We start from the raw sequence: 12,638 nt of genomic DNA, 5'->3' as shown, positions 1-12,638 counted from the left end.
AAAGAAAAAATGCAGAAACCAAGGAAACAAGAACAAGGAAGACACTACAACGCCACCAAATGAACAAACACCCCAAGCTAAGATTATGAAGCTAATGAGATAGAAGAAATGCAAGATACAGATTTCAAAAAATTTATGATAAGAACATTTAGAAGTTTTCAAAAGCAAATACTTGAACTACAGAAACCCTTACTGGCCAGGATAGAAAATCTATCTCATGAAAATGAAATCTTAAGGAGGAATCAAAATGAAATGCAGAAACTAGTAGAACAGGAACATGGAGTACCGGAGACATGAGTACTTTCTAGAAGACAGAGCACAGGAAAATATACAGTCAAACCAAAGAAAAGAAGAGGAAATTAGATATCTAAAAAATATTGTTGGGAATCTACAGGATACTATTAAAAAAAAAAAACATTTGGGTTCTAGGAGTTCCTGAAGGCATGGAGAGGGAGAAAGGACTAGAAGGCCTTTTTAGTGAGATACTAGCAGAAAACTTACTGGGTTAGGAGAAGGACAGAGACATCCTAGTACAGGAAGCTTATAGAACCCCTAATAAACATGACCAAAAGAGATCCTCACTATGACACGTTGTAATCAAACTCACCACAGTGAAACATAAAGAAAAGATTCTAAAATGTGCAAGAGAGAAATGTCAGATTACTCTCAGAGGATCTCCAATTAGACTCACAGCACACTTCTCATCAGAAACCCTACAGGTTAGGAGGGAATGGCGAGACATAGCCCAGGTACTAAGAGAGAAAAACTGCCAGCCCAGAATATTATATCCTGCAAAGCTCTCATTTGTGAATGAAAGTGAAATAAAGGCCTTTCATAGCAAACAGAAATTGAAAGAATTCGTCGCCACTCGTCCAGCCCTGCAAAAGATGCCTAAAGATGTATTACACACAGAAACACGGCCATCCATATGAAAGAAGGTAAAGGAAGGAAACCTCACAGCAAAAGATCACAGGAAGTTCAAAGCATATATTAGAAAATATCTTTGGGAAAATGGCAGGGTAAAGTTACTACTTATCAAAAGTCACATTGAACGTTAATGGCCTCAACTCTCCAGTTAAAAGGCACAGATTGGCTGAATGGGTGAAGGTACAAAACCCATCTATTTGCTGCTTACAAGAAACACATCTTTCCAACAAAGATGCATGCAGACTGAAAGTGAAAGGCTGGAAAAAGATATACCATGCCAACAGAAATAAAAAAAGAGCGGGCGTAGCCATCTTAATATCAGACAAAATAAACTTTAACACAAAAACTGTTAAGAGAGACAAAGAGGGGCACTATATAATGATTAAGGGATCCATTCAACAGGAAGATGTAACTATTATAAACATATATGCACCTAATTACAGAGCACTGGTTTATTTAAAAGATATCTCAAAGGACTTAAAGGGAGACTTAGACACCAATACAATAGTACTGGGGGACTTCAATAAACCACTCTCAGAAATAGACAGATCAACCGGACAGAAGATCAGCAAGGAAACAGCAGATTTCATCAACACTATAGCCCAAATGTATCTAACAGATAGCTACAGAACTTTTCATCCTACACTTAAAGAATTTACATTCTTCTCAGTAGTGCATGGAACTACTCTAGGATTGACCACATACTAGGCCATTAAGCAAGTCTCAGCAAATTCAAAAGAATTAGAATCATACGGTGCAGCTTCTCAGATCATAGGGGAATGAAGTTGGAAATTAGCAACTCAGGAATCCCTAGAGCATATGCAAACACATGGAGACTGAATAATATACTCCTGAATGAACACTGGATCATAGAAGAAATCAAAAGAGAAACCAAAAAGTTTTTGAAAGTAAATGAGGATAACAACACAACATATCAGAACTTATGGGATACAGCAAAGGCAGTGTTAAGAGGAAAATTTATAGCAATAGGTGCCTACATCAAGAAATTCAAAGGGTATCACATAAATGAGCTTTCAATGCATCTCAAGGATCTAGAAAAATTACAGCAAACCAGACCCAAATCTAGTAGGAGGAAAGAAATAATTAAAATCAGAGAAGAAATCAACAGGATTGAATCCAAAATAAATTACAAAAAATCAGCCAAACGAAGAGCTGGTTTTTTGAAAAAATAAACAAAATTGACACCCCATTGGCTCAACTAAGCAAAAAAAGAAAAGACCCAAATCAATAAAATCAGAGATGAAAAAGGAAATGTACAACAGACACCACAGAAATAAAAAGAATCATCAGAAATTACTACAAAGAGTTGTATGCCAGCAAACAGGGAAATCTATCAGAAATGGATAGATTCCTGGACACATGCAACCTACCTAAATTGAACTAGGAAGACATAGAAAACCTAAACAGACCCATAACTGACACAGAAATTGAAACAGCAATAAAGGCCCTCCCAACAAAGAAAAGCACACAACCAGATGGATTCACTGCTGAATTTACCAGACATTTAAAGAAGAACTAACTCCAATTCTTCTCAAACTATTCAAAACAATCGAAAAAGAGGGAATCCTCCCAAATTCTTTCTATGAAGCCAGCACCACCTTAACTCCTAAGCCAGAAAAAGGTGAAGCACTGAAAGAAAATTACAGACCAATATCCCTGATGAACATAGACGCAAAAATCCTCAATAAAATCCTGGCCAATAGAATGCAACAACACATCAGAAAGATCATCACCCAGACCAAGTGGGATTTATCCCTGGTATGCAGGGATGGTTCAGTGTTTGCAAAACAATCAGCGTGATACACCACATTAACAGACTGCAGAAGAAAAACCATATGATTCTCTCAATAGATGCAGAGAAAGCATTTGATAAAATACAACACCCTTTCATGATGAAAACTCTAAGCAAACTGGGTATAGAAGGAACATTCCTCAATACAATCAAAACAATTTATGAAAAACCCACGTCCAGCATCCTAATGAATGGGGAATACTTGGAAGCATTTCCACTGAGATCTGGTACCAGGCAGGGATGCCCACTCTTACCACTACTATTCAATATAGTTCTGGAAGTTTTAGCCAGAGCTATTAGGCAAGAAAAAGAAATTAAAGAGATACAAATTGGGAAGGAAGAACTCAAACTATCCCTCTTTGCAGATGATATGATTCTTTATTTAGGGGACCCAAAGAACTCTACTAAGAGTCTATTGGAACACATAGAAGAGTCTGGCAAAGTAGCAGGATATAAAATCAATCCACAAAAATCAACAGCCTTTGTATACACAGGCAATGCCACGGCTGAGAAAGAACTTCTAAGATCAATCCCATTCACGATAGGCACAAAAACAATCAAATACCTTGGAATAAACTTAACCAAGGACATTAAAGATATCTACAATGAGAAGTACAAAACCTTAAAGAAAGAAATAGAAGAGGATACCAAAAGATGGAAAAACTTACCATACTCATGGATTGGAAGAATCAATATCATCAAAATGTCTATTCTCCCAAAAGCAACTTAGATTCAGTGCGATACCAATCAAAATACCAAAGACCTTCTTCTCAGATCTGGAAAAAATGATGCTAAAATTCATATGGAGACAAAGAAGACCGCGAATAGCTAATGCAATCTTGGACAACAAAAACAAAGCCGGAGGCATCACAATACCAGATTTCAGGACATACTACAGGGCAGTTGTTATCAAAACAGCATGGTAGTGGTACAGAAACAGATGGATAGACCAATGGAACAGAATAGAAACACCAGAAATCAATACAAACATCAACAGCCAACTCATATTTGATCAAGGATCTAAAACCAATTCCTGGAGTAAGGACAGTCTATTCAATAGATGGTGCTGGAAAAACTGGATTTCCACATGCTGAAGCATGAAGCAAGACCCCTACCTTTCACCTTACACAAAAATCCACTCAACATGGATTAAAGATCTAAATCTATGACCCAACACCATCAAACTATTAGAGAGCATTGGAGAAACCCTGCAAGATATAGGCACCGGCAAAGACTTCTTGGAAAAGACTCCAGAAGCTTAGGCAGTCAAAGCCAAAATTAACATTTGGGATTGCATCACATTGAGAAGTTTCTGTACAGCAAAAGAAGCACTCAGGAAAGTGAAGAGGCAACCAAAACAATAGGAAAAAATAGTTGCAAACTATGCAACAGATAAAGGATTAATATCCAGAATCTACAAAAAGATGAAGAAACTCCACAACATCAAAACAAACAACCCACTTAAGAGATGGGCCAAGGACCTCAACAGACATTTTTCAAAAGAGGAAATCCAAATGGCCAACAGGCACATGAAAAAATGTTCAGGATCACTAGCAATCAGGGGAATGCAAATCAAAACCACAATGAAATTTCACCTCACCCCAGTGAGAATGGCTCACATTCAGTAATCTACCAACAACAGATGCTGACGAGGATGTGGGGAAAAAGGGACACTAACCCACTGTTGGTGGGAATGCAAACTGGTAAAGCCACTATGGAAGTCAGTCTGGAGATTCCTCAGAAACCTGAATATAACCCTACCATACAACCCAGCCATCCCACTCCTTGGAATTTATCCAAAAAAAATTAAACTGGCCAACAAAAAGCTATCTGCACCTTAATGTTTATTGCAGCTCAATTCACAATAGCTAAGACCTGGAATCAACCCAAATGCCCATCAACAGCAGACTGGATAAAGAAATTATGGGACATGTACTTTATAGAATACTATACAGAAGTAAAAAAATAAAAAATGAAATCCGGTCATTTGCAACAAGATGGAGGAATCTAGAAAACATCATGCTGAGTGAAATAAGCCAGTCCCAAAGGGACAAATATCATAAGTTCTCCCTGATCAGTGACAACTAACCGAGCATCAAATAGGAAACCTAGTGAGGTGAAATGGGCACTGTGAGAAACAGTGAATTGATCAGCCCTTGTCCTGACTGGTTATGTACAATTTAATACTTTATCCCTTTTAGTATTTTTTTTTGTTCTACTTAATACTATTGGTTGAACTCTGTAATTAATACACAATTATTCTTAAGTGTTGAAATTTAACTGAAAAGTGATCCCTGTTAAATATAAGAGTGGGAATAAGAGAGGGAGGAGATGTACAGTTTCGCACATGCTCAATTGGACTTGCCCCAAATGGTGGAGTTAGAAATGTGCCAGGGGATTCCAACACAATCCCATTAAGGTTGCATGTACCAATGCCATCTCACTAGTCCAAATGATCAATTTCAGGTCATAATAGATCATAACGATAGGTCTAAGAGTCAAAGGGATCACATAAACAAGACTAGTGTCTGCTAATACTAACTGATAGAATCAAAAAGGGAGAGAAAGATCCAACATGGGAAGCGGATATGCAGCAGACTCAAAGAATGGCAGTTGTCCTAAACAGCACTCTGGCCTCTGAATCAGCCCTTAAGGCATTCAGATCTGGCTGAAGAGCCCATGAGAGTATTTTAAGCATGGAAAGCCAAGACACTCTGACAAAAAATAAATAAAATAAATGAAAGATCTCTGAGAGTGAGATCCCAGTAGAAAGAACAGGCCATTAAAGAAGGAGGTACCTTTCTCTGAAGGGAGGAAAGAACTTCCACTTTGACTATGGCCTTGTCAAAATAAGATCAAAGTCAGTGAGCTCAGGGGGCTTCCATGGCCTTGGCAACTCATGACAAGAGCCTGGGGAGATTGCTGACACCTTAAAGAAGAGTGTCAATGTGTTAAGTCAACAACAGGAGTCACTGTGAACTTACTCCTCATGTAGGATCTCTGTCCTTAATGTGTAGTTCAATGTGAATTAATGCTATGACTAGTGCTCAAAGACTATTTTGCACTTTGTGTTCTGTGTGGGGGCAAACTGATGAAATTTTTACTTAATATATACTAAATCAATCTTCTGTATATAAAGATAATTGACAATTATTCTTGATGTGAATGGAATGGGAGAGGGAGTGGGAGATGGGAGGGTTGTGGTTGGGAGTGAAGTTATGGGGGGGGAGCCATTGTAATCCATAAACTGTACTTTGGAAATTTATATCTACTAAATAAAAGTTTAAAAAAAAAGAATGTGAATATGAAAAGACTGAGGAAATGCCAGAAACATAATTGAAAAAAATTATCTCAGGATTATCTAACAGCAATTAGAAACAAATGCATGAATGAAAGAAATCCATACATAAGGTGAATAAAATTTTTCCCATGAAATGGAGTTTTTTTAAAAAAATTTGTTTATTTCAAAGTTGGAGTTACACACAGAGAGAGAGAGACAGAGAAAGAGAGAGAGTCTTCCATCCGCTGGTTCACTCCCCAGTTAGATGCAATGGCCAGAGCTGTACCGATCTGAAGCCAAGAGTTTCTTCTGGGTCTCCCACAGGGGTGCAGGGGCCCAAAGACTTGGGCCATCTTCTATTGCTTTCCCAGGCCACAGCACAGAGCTGGATTGGAAATGGAGCAGGTGGGACTCGAACCGGCATCCATATGGGATATTGGCACTGTAGGTGGCAGCTTTACCTGCTATGCCACAGCACTGGCCCCACAAATTGAGATTCTAAAGAAAAATTAAAATGAAACATTAGATATGAAGAATTCAATAGATCAAATTAAAAATGCAGTGAAGGGGCCAGTGCTGTGGTGTAGTAGGTTAATGCTCCACCTGTGGTGCCAGATCCCATATGGACACATGTTCTAGTTTCAGCTGCTCTTCTTCCATCCAGCTTTCCACCATGGCCTGGGAAAACAGAAGATGGCTCAAGTGTGGGAGACCCAAAAGAAGCTCCTGGCTTCTGGTTTCAGATAAGCCCAAATCCACTTGTTGTGGCCATTTGGGGTGAGAACAAGCTGATGGAGGACTTACTCTCTGTCTGTCCCTACTGTCTATAACTCTACGTGTAAAATAAATAAATACAATACTTTTTTTAAAAAATGCAGTGGAAAGCCTTGACAGTGGACTAGATGAGGCAGAAGAAAGAATATTCAAACTAGAAGACAAACCTGTGAAATTCTACAGTCAGACCAAAAAAAAAAAGGAAGAAAACAGAAAACTTAAAAAACAGTGTTAGAGATATTTATGGGATACAATCAAATGACCCAACATATGGGTCCTGAGGAGTTCTTGAAAGTATGGAAGAATAGAATGGACTAGAAGGCCTATTTAGTGAAATGATTACAGAAAACTTTCCTAATTTGGAGAAAGAAAGGGAAATCCAACTGTAGGAATCACATAGAACTCCTAATACACATGACCAAAACAGATCTTCAACATAATACATTGTAGCCAAACTTTCAAAAGTAAAATATAAAGAAAAGATTCTAAAATGTATATAAGAAAACACCAGATTACTTTCAAAATCAGTGAAATGAAGAGCTGGTTTTTTGAAAAAATAAAACTGATACATCATTGGTGCAGCTAACCAAAAAAAAAAAGAAAAAGAAAAAGAGGAAGATCCAAATCAATAAAAGCAGAGATGAAAAAGGAAATGTAACAAAAGATACCACAGAAATAAAAAGAATCATCAGGAATTACTACAAAGAGCTATATACCAACAAATTGGAAAAAACAGACATTTAAAGAAGAATTAATTCCAATTTTTCTCAAGCTATTGAAAACAACTGAAAGAGGAGGAATCCTCCAAACTCCTTATATGAAGCCTGTATCACCTTAATTCCTAAGCCAGAAAAGGATGCAACAGAGAAAGAGAACTATATACCAATATTCCTGATAAACATAGATCCAAAAATCCTCAACAAAATATTAGTTATCAAATCCAACAGCACATCAGAAAGATCATTTACTGGAACAAGTAGAATTTATCCTTGCTATGCAGGGATGGTTTAACATTCACAAATCAATAAATGTGATACATCATATTTACAAACTGAAAAAAAAATCATATGGTTATCTCAATAGATGCAGAGAAAACATTTGATAAAATAAAACACTTTTTCATGAAAAAAAAAACCTTTAGAAAACTGGGCATAAAAGGGACATTCTTCAACACAACACAATCAAGGTAACTCATGACAAACCTACAGACAGCATCCTATTGAATGGGGGGGAAAGCTGGAAGCATTCTTCCTAAGATCCAGAACCAGACAAAATGCTGACTGTCACCATTGCTACTTAATATAGTCCTGGAAGTTTTAGCCAGAGCCATTAGGCAAGAAAAAGAAATCAAAGGGAAACAAATTGGAAACGAGGAAATCAAACTCTTCCTATTTGCAGATGACATAATCCTGTATATAGGGGATCCCAAACACTCCACTAAGAAACTATTGGAACTCATCAGAGTTTGATAAAGTGGCAGGATATAAAATCAACACAGAAAAATAAATAGCTTTTTTATACACACACAATGTCATGGCTGAGAAAGAACTTTTAACATCAGTCCCATTCACAACAGCTCCAAAAAGAGTCAAATACCTTGGAATAAATTTCACCAAAGATGTCAAAGATCTCTACAATGAAAATTATGAAACACTAAAGAAAGAAATAGAAGATATTAACAAACATAAAAATCTTCCATATTCATAGATTAGAAGAATCAACATCATCAAAATGTCCATAGTATCAAAAGCAATTTACAGATTCAGTGTGATCCCAATCAAAATACCAATGACATTATTTGCAGATCTAGAAAAGATGATGCTAAAATTCATATGGAAATACTAAAGATCCCAAATAGCTTACTTACACAACAAAAACAAAGCTGAAAGCATCACAGCACCTGATTTCAAGACATATTACAGGGCAGTTATAATCAAAACAGCCTGGCATTGGTACAAAAACAAATGGATAGACCAATGGAACAGAATAGAAATGCCAGAAATCAATCTATGCATCTACAACCAACTTACCTGTGATAAAGGAGCTAAAATCCCTAGAATAAGAACAGTCTCTTCAACAAATGGTCGGGGGAAAACGGGATCTCCACATGCAGAAGTATGAAACTAGATTCCTATCTTACACCTTATACAGAAATCCACTCAAAATGGATCAAAGACCTAAATCTATGACCCAATACCATCAAATCATTAGAGAACATAGGGGAAACTCTGCAAGACATTGGCATAGGCAAAGACTTCTTGGAAAAGACCCCAGAGGCACAGGCAATCGAAGCCAAAATTTAAAAATGGAATTACATCTAGCTGAAAAGCTTCTTCACTGCAAATGAAACACTCAGCAAAGTTAAGAGGCAACTGACAGAATGGGAGAAAATGTTCACAAACTGCAACTGCTAAAAGATTAATATCCAGAATCTATAAAGAGCTCAAGAAACTTAACAAACAACAAAACAAACAATCCAGTTAAGAAACAGGCAAAGGATGAACATTTTTCAAGAGAGGAAATTCAAATGGACAAGAGACACTTGAAAAAATGCTCAGGATCACCAGCCATCAGGGAAATAAAAATCAAAACTACAATGAGCTTTCACTCACTCCAGTTAGAATGGCTCTAATACAGAAATCAACAAATGCAGGCGAGGATGTGAGGGAAAATGTACCCTTGTCCACTGTTGGTAAGAATGTAAACTGGTGAAGCCACTGTAGAAGACACATAGAGACACCTCAGAAATCTAAATATAGACCTACCATATGATCCAGCCCTCCCACTCCTAGGAATTAAGCAAAAAAAAAATTAAATCAGCATATGAAACAGTTCTCTGCACCTCCATGTTCACTGTAGCACAATTCACTATAGCTAAGATATATAATCAACCCAGATGTCTATCCACTGTTGTCTAAATAAAGAAATTGTGGTGTTTATATACACTATGGAGTACCATTAAGGTATAAAAAAAATAAAATGCTGGGGCTGGAGCTGTGGTGCAGCGGGTTAATGCCCTGGCCTGAAGCACAGGCATCCCATATGGACGCTGGTTCAAGACCCGGCTGCTCCACTTCTGATCCAGCTCTCTGCTATGGCCTGGGAAAGCAGTAGAAGATGGCCCAAATCCGTGGGCCCCTGCAACTGAATGGGAGACCTGGAAGAAGCTCCTGGCTTCAGATTGGTGCAGCTCCAGCCAAGCCAGCCAACTGGGGAGTGAACCATCGGATCAAAGACCTCTCTCTCTCTCTCTGCTCTCTCTGACTGCCTCTCCTCTCTCTTTGTAATTCTGACTTTCAAATAAATAAATCTTTTTAAAAAATCATCATAGTGGGCTGGCACTGTGGCTCACTAGGCTAATCCTCTGTCTGCGGTGCCGGCACTCTGGGTTCTAGTCCCGGTTGGGGCGCTGGTTCTGTCTCGGTTGCTCCTCTTCCAGTCCAGCTCTCTGCTGTGGCCTGGGAAGGTGGTGGAGGATGGCCCAAGTGCTTAGGCCCTGTACCCGCATGGGAGACCAGGAAGAAGCACCTGGCTCATGGCTTTGGATCAGCGCAGTGCGCCAACCGTAGCAACCATTTGGGGGGTGAACCAATGGAAAAGGAAGACCTTTCTCTCTGTTTAACTCTGCCTGTCAATGCAAACTGGTTAAGCCACTATGGAAGTCAGTCTGGAGATTCCTCAGAAACCTGAATATAACCCTACCATTCAACCCAGCCATCCCACTTCTTGGAATTTACCCAAAGGAAATTAAATTGGCAAACAAAAAAGCCATCTGCACATTAATGTTTATTGCAGCTCAATTCACAATAGCTAAGACCTGGAACCAACCCAAATGCCCATCAACAGTAGACTGGATAAAGAAATTATGGGACATGTACTCCATAGAATACTATACAGCAGTCAAAAACAATGAAATCCGGATATTTGCAACAAGATGGAGGAATCTGGAAAACATTATGCTGAGTGAAATAAGCCAGTCCCAAAGAGACAAATATCATATGTTCTCCCTGATAGGCGACAACTAACTGAGCACCAAAGGGGAAACCTGTTGAAGTGTAATGGACACTATGAGAAACAGTGACTTGATCAGCTCTTGTCCTGACTGTTGATGTACAATGCAATACTTTATCCATTATAGTGTTTTTTTTTGTTCTAGTACTAGTGGTTGTACTGTGTAATTAACACACATTTATTCTTAGGTGTTTAAATTTATACCGAAAAGTGATCCCTGTTAAATATAAGAGTGGAAAAAAGAGAGGGAGGAGATGTACAATTGGGGACATGCTCAATCGGACTTGCCCCAAATGGTGGAGTTAGAAACAGGCCAGGGGATTCCAATACAATCCCATCAAGGTGGCATGTACCAATGCAATCTCACTAGTCCAAGTGATCAATTTCAGTTCACAATTGATCACACTGATAGGTCTAAGAGTCAAAGGGATCACACAAACAAGACTAGTGTCTGCTAATACTAACTGATAGAACAAAAAAGGGAGAGAACGATCCAACATGGGAAGGGGGATACACAGCAGACTCATAGAATGGCAGATGTCCTAAATAGCACTCTGGCCTCAGAATCAGCCCTTAAGGCATTCGGATCTGGCTGAAGAGCCCATGAGAGTATTGTAGGCATGGAAAGACAAGACACTCTGGCAAAAAAAAAAAAAAAAAAAAAAAAAACAAACCTAAATGAAAGATCTCTACAAGTGAGATCCCAGTGGAAAGAATGGGGCCATTGGCCAGCGCCGTGGTTTAACAGGCTAATCCTCCGCCTTGCGGTGCCGGCACACCGGGTTCTAGTCCCGGTTGGGGCGCCAGATTCTATCCCGGTTGCCCCTCTTCCAGGCCAGCTCTCTGCTATGGCCCGGGAAGGCAGTGGAGGATGGCCCAAGTCCTTGGGCCCTGCACCCGCATGGGAGACCAGGAGAAGCACCTGGCTCCTGGCTTCGGATCAGCGAGATGCGCTGGCCGCAGTGGCCATTGGAGGGTGAACCAACGGCAAAAAGGAAGACCTTGCTCTCTGTCTCTCTCTCACTATCCATTCTTCCTGTCAAAAAATAAAAAAAAATAAATTAAAAAAAAAAAAAAAAGAATGGGGCCATCAAAGAAGGAGGTACCTTTCTCTTAAGGGAGGAGAGAACTTCCATTTTGACTATGACCCTACTGGAATAAGATCAAAGTCAGCAAACCCTAAAGGCTTCCATAGCCTTGGCAACTCATGACCAGAGCCTAGGGAGATTACTGACGCCATAAACAAGAGTGTCAAATTGTTAAATCAACAACAGGAGTCACTGTGTACTTACGTCTCATGTGGGATCTGTCCTTAATGTGTTGTCCAATGTGAAATAATGCTATAACTACTACTGAAACAGTATTTTACACTTTGTGTTTCTGTGTGGGTGCAAACTGACAAAATCTTTACTTAGTATATACTGAATCGATCTTCGGTATATAAAGATAATTGGAAATGAAAAAAAAACTTGGTGTTAAATTGGAAATTACATAGAAAATTAATCAATTTTTAAAAAAAAATATCATGCAGGATATCTGTCATTAATGTGCTGTACACTGTTATTTAATGCTATAACTAGTACTCCAACAGTATTTTTTTTCACTTTGTGTTGCTATATGGGGGCAAACTGTTGAAATCTGTATATATACTAAACTGATCTTTTGTATATAAAGAGAATTGAAAATGAATCTTGATGTGAATGGAAAGGGAGAGCGAGTGGGAAGGGGAGGGTTGCGGGTGGGAGGGAAGTTAATGGGGGGGAAGCCATTGTAATCCATAAGCTGTACTTTGGAAATTTATATTCATTAAATAAAAAAAGAAAAAAAAGAGTA

This window comes from Lepus europaeus, chromosome 13, assembly GCF_033115175.1.
Source record: "Lepus europaeus isolate LE1 chromosome 13, mLepTim1.pri, whole genome shotgun sequence".
NCBI lineage: Eukaryota > Metazoa > Chordata > Mammalia > Lagomorpha > Leporidae > Lepus > Lepus europaeus.
Note: the sequence above shows the minus strand (reverse complement) of the source record.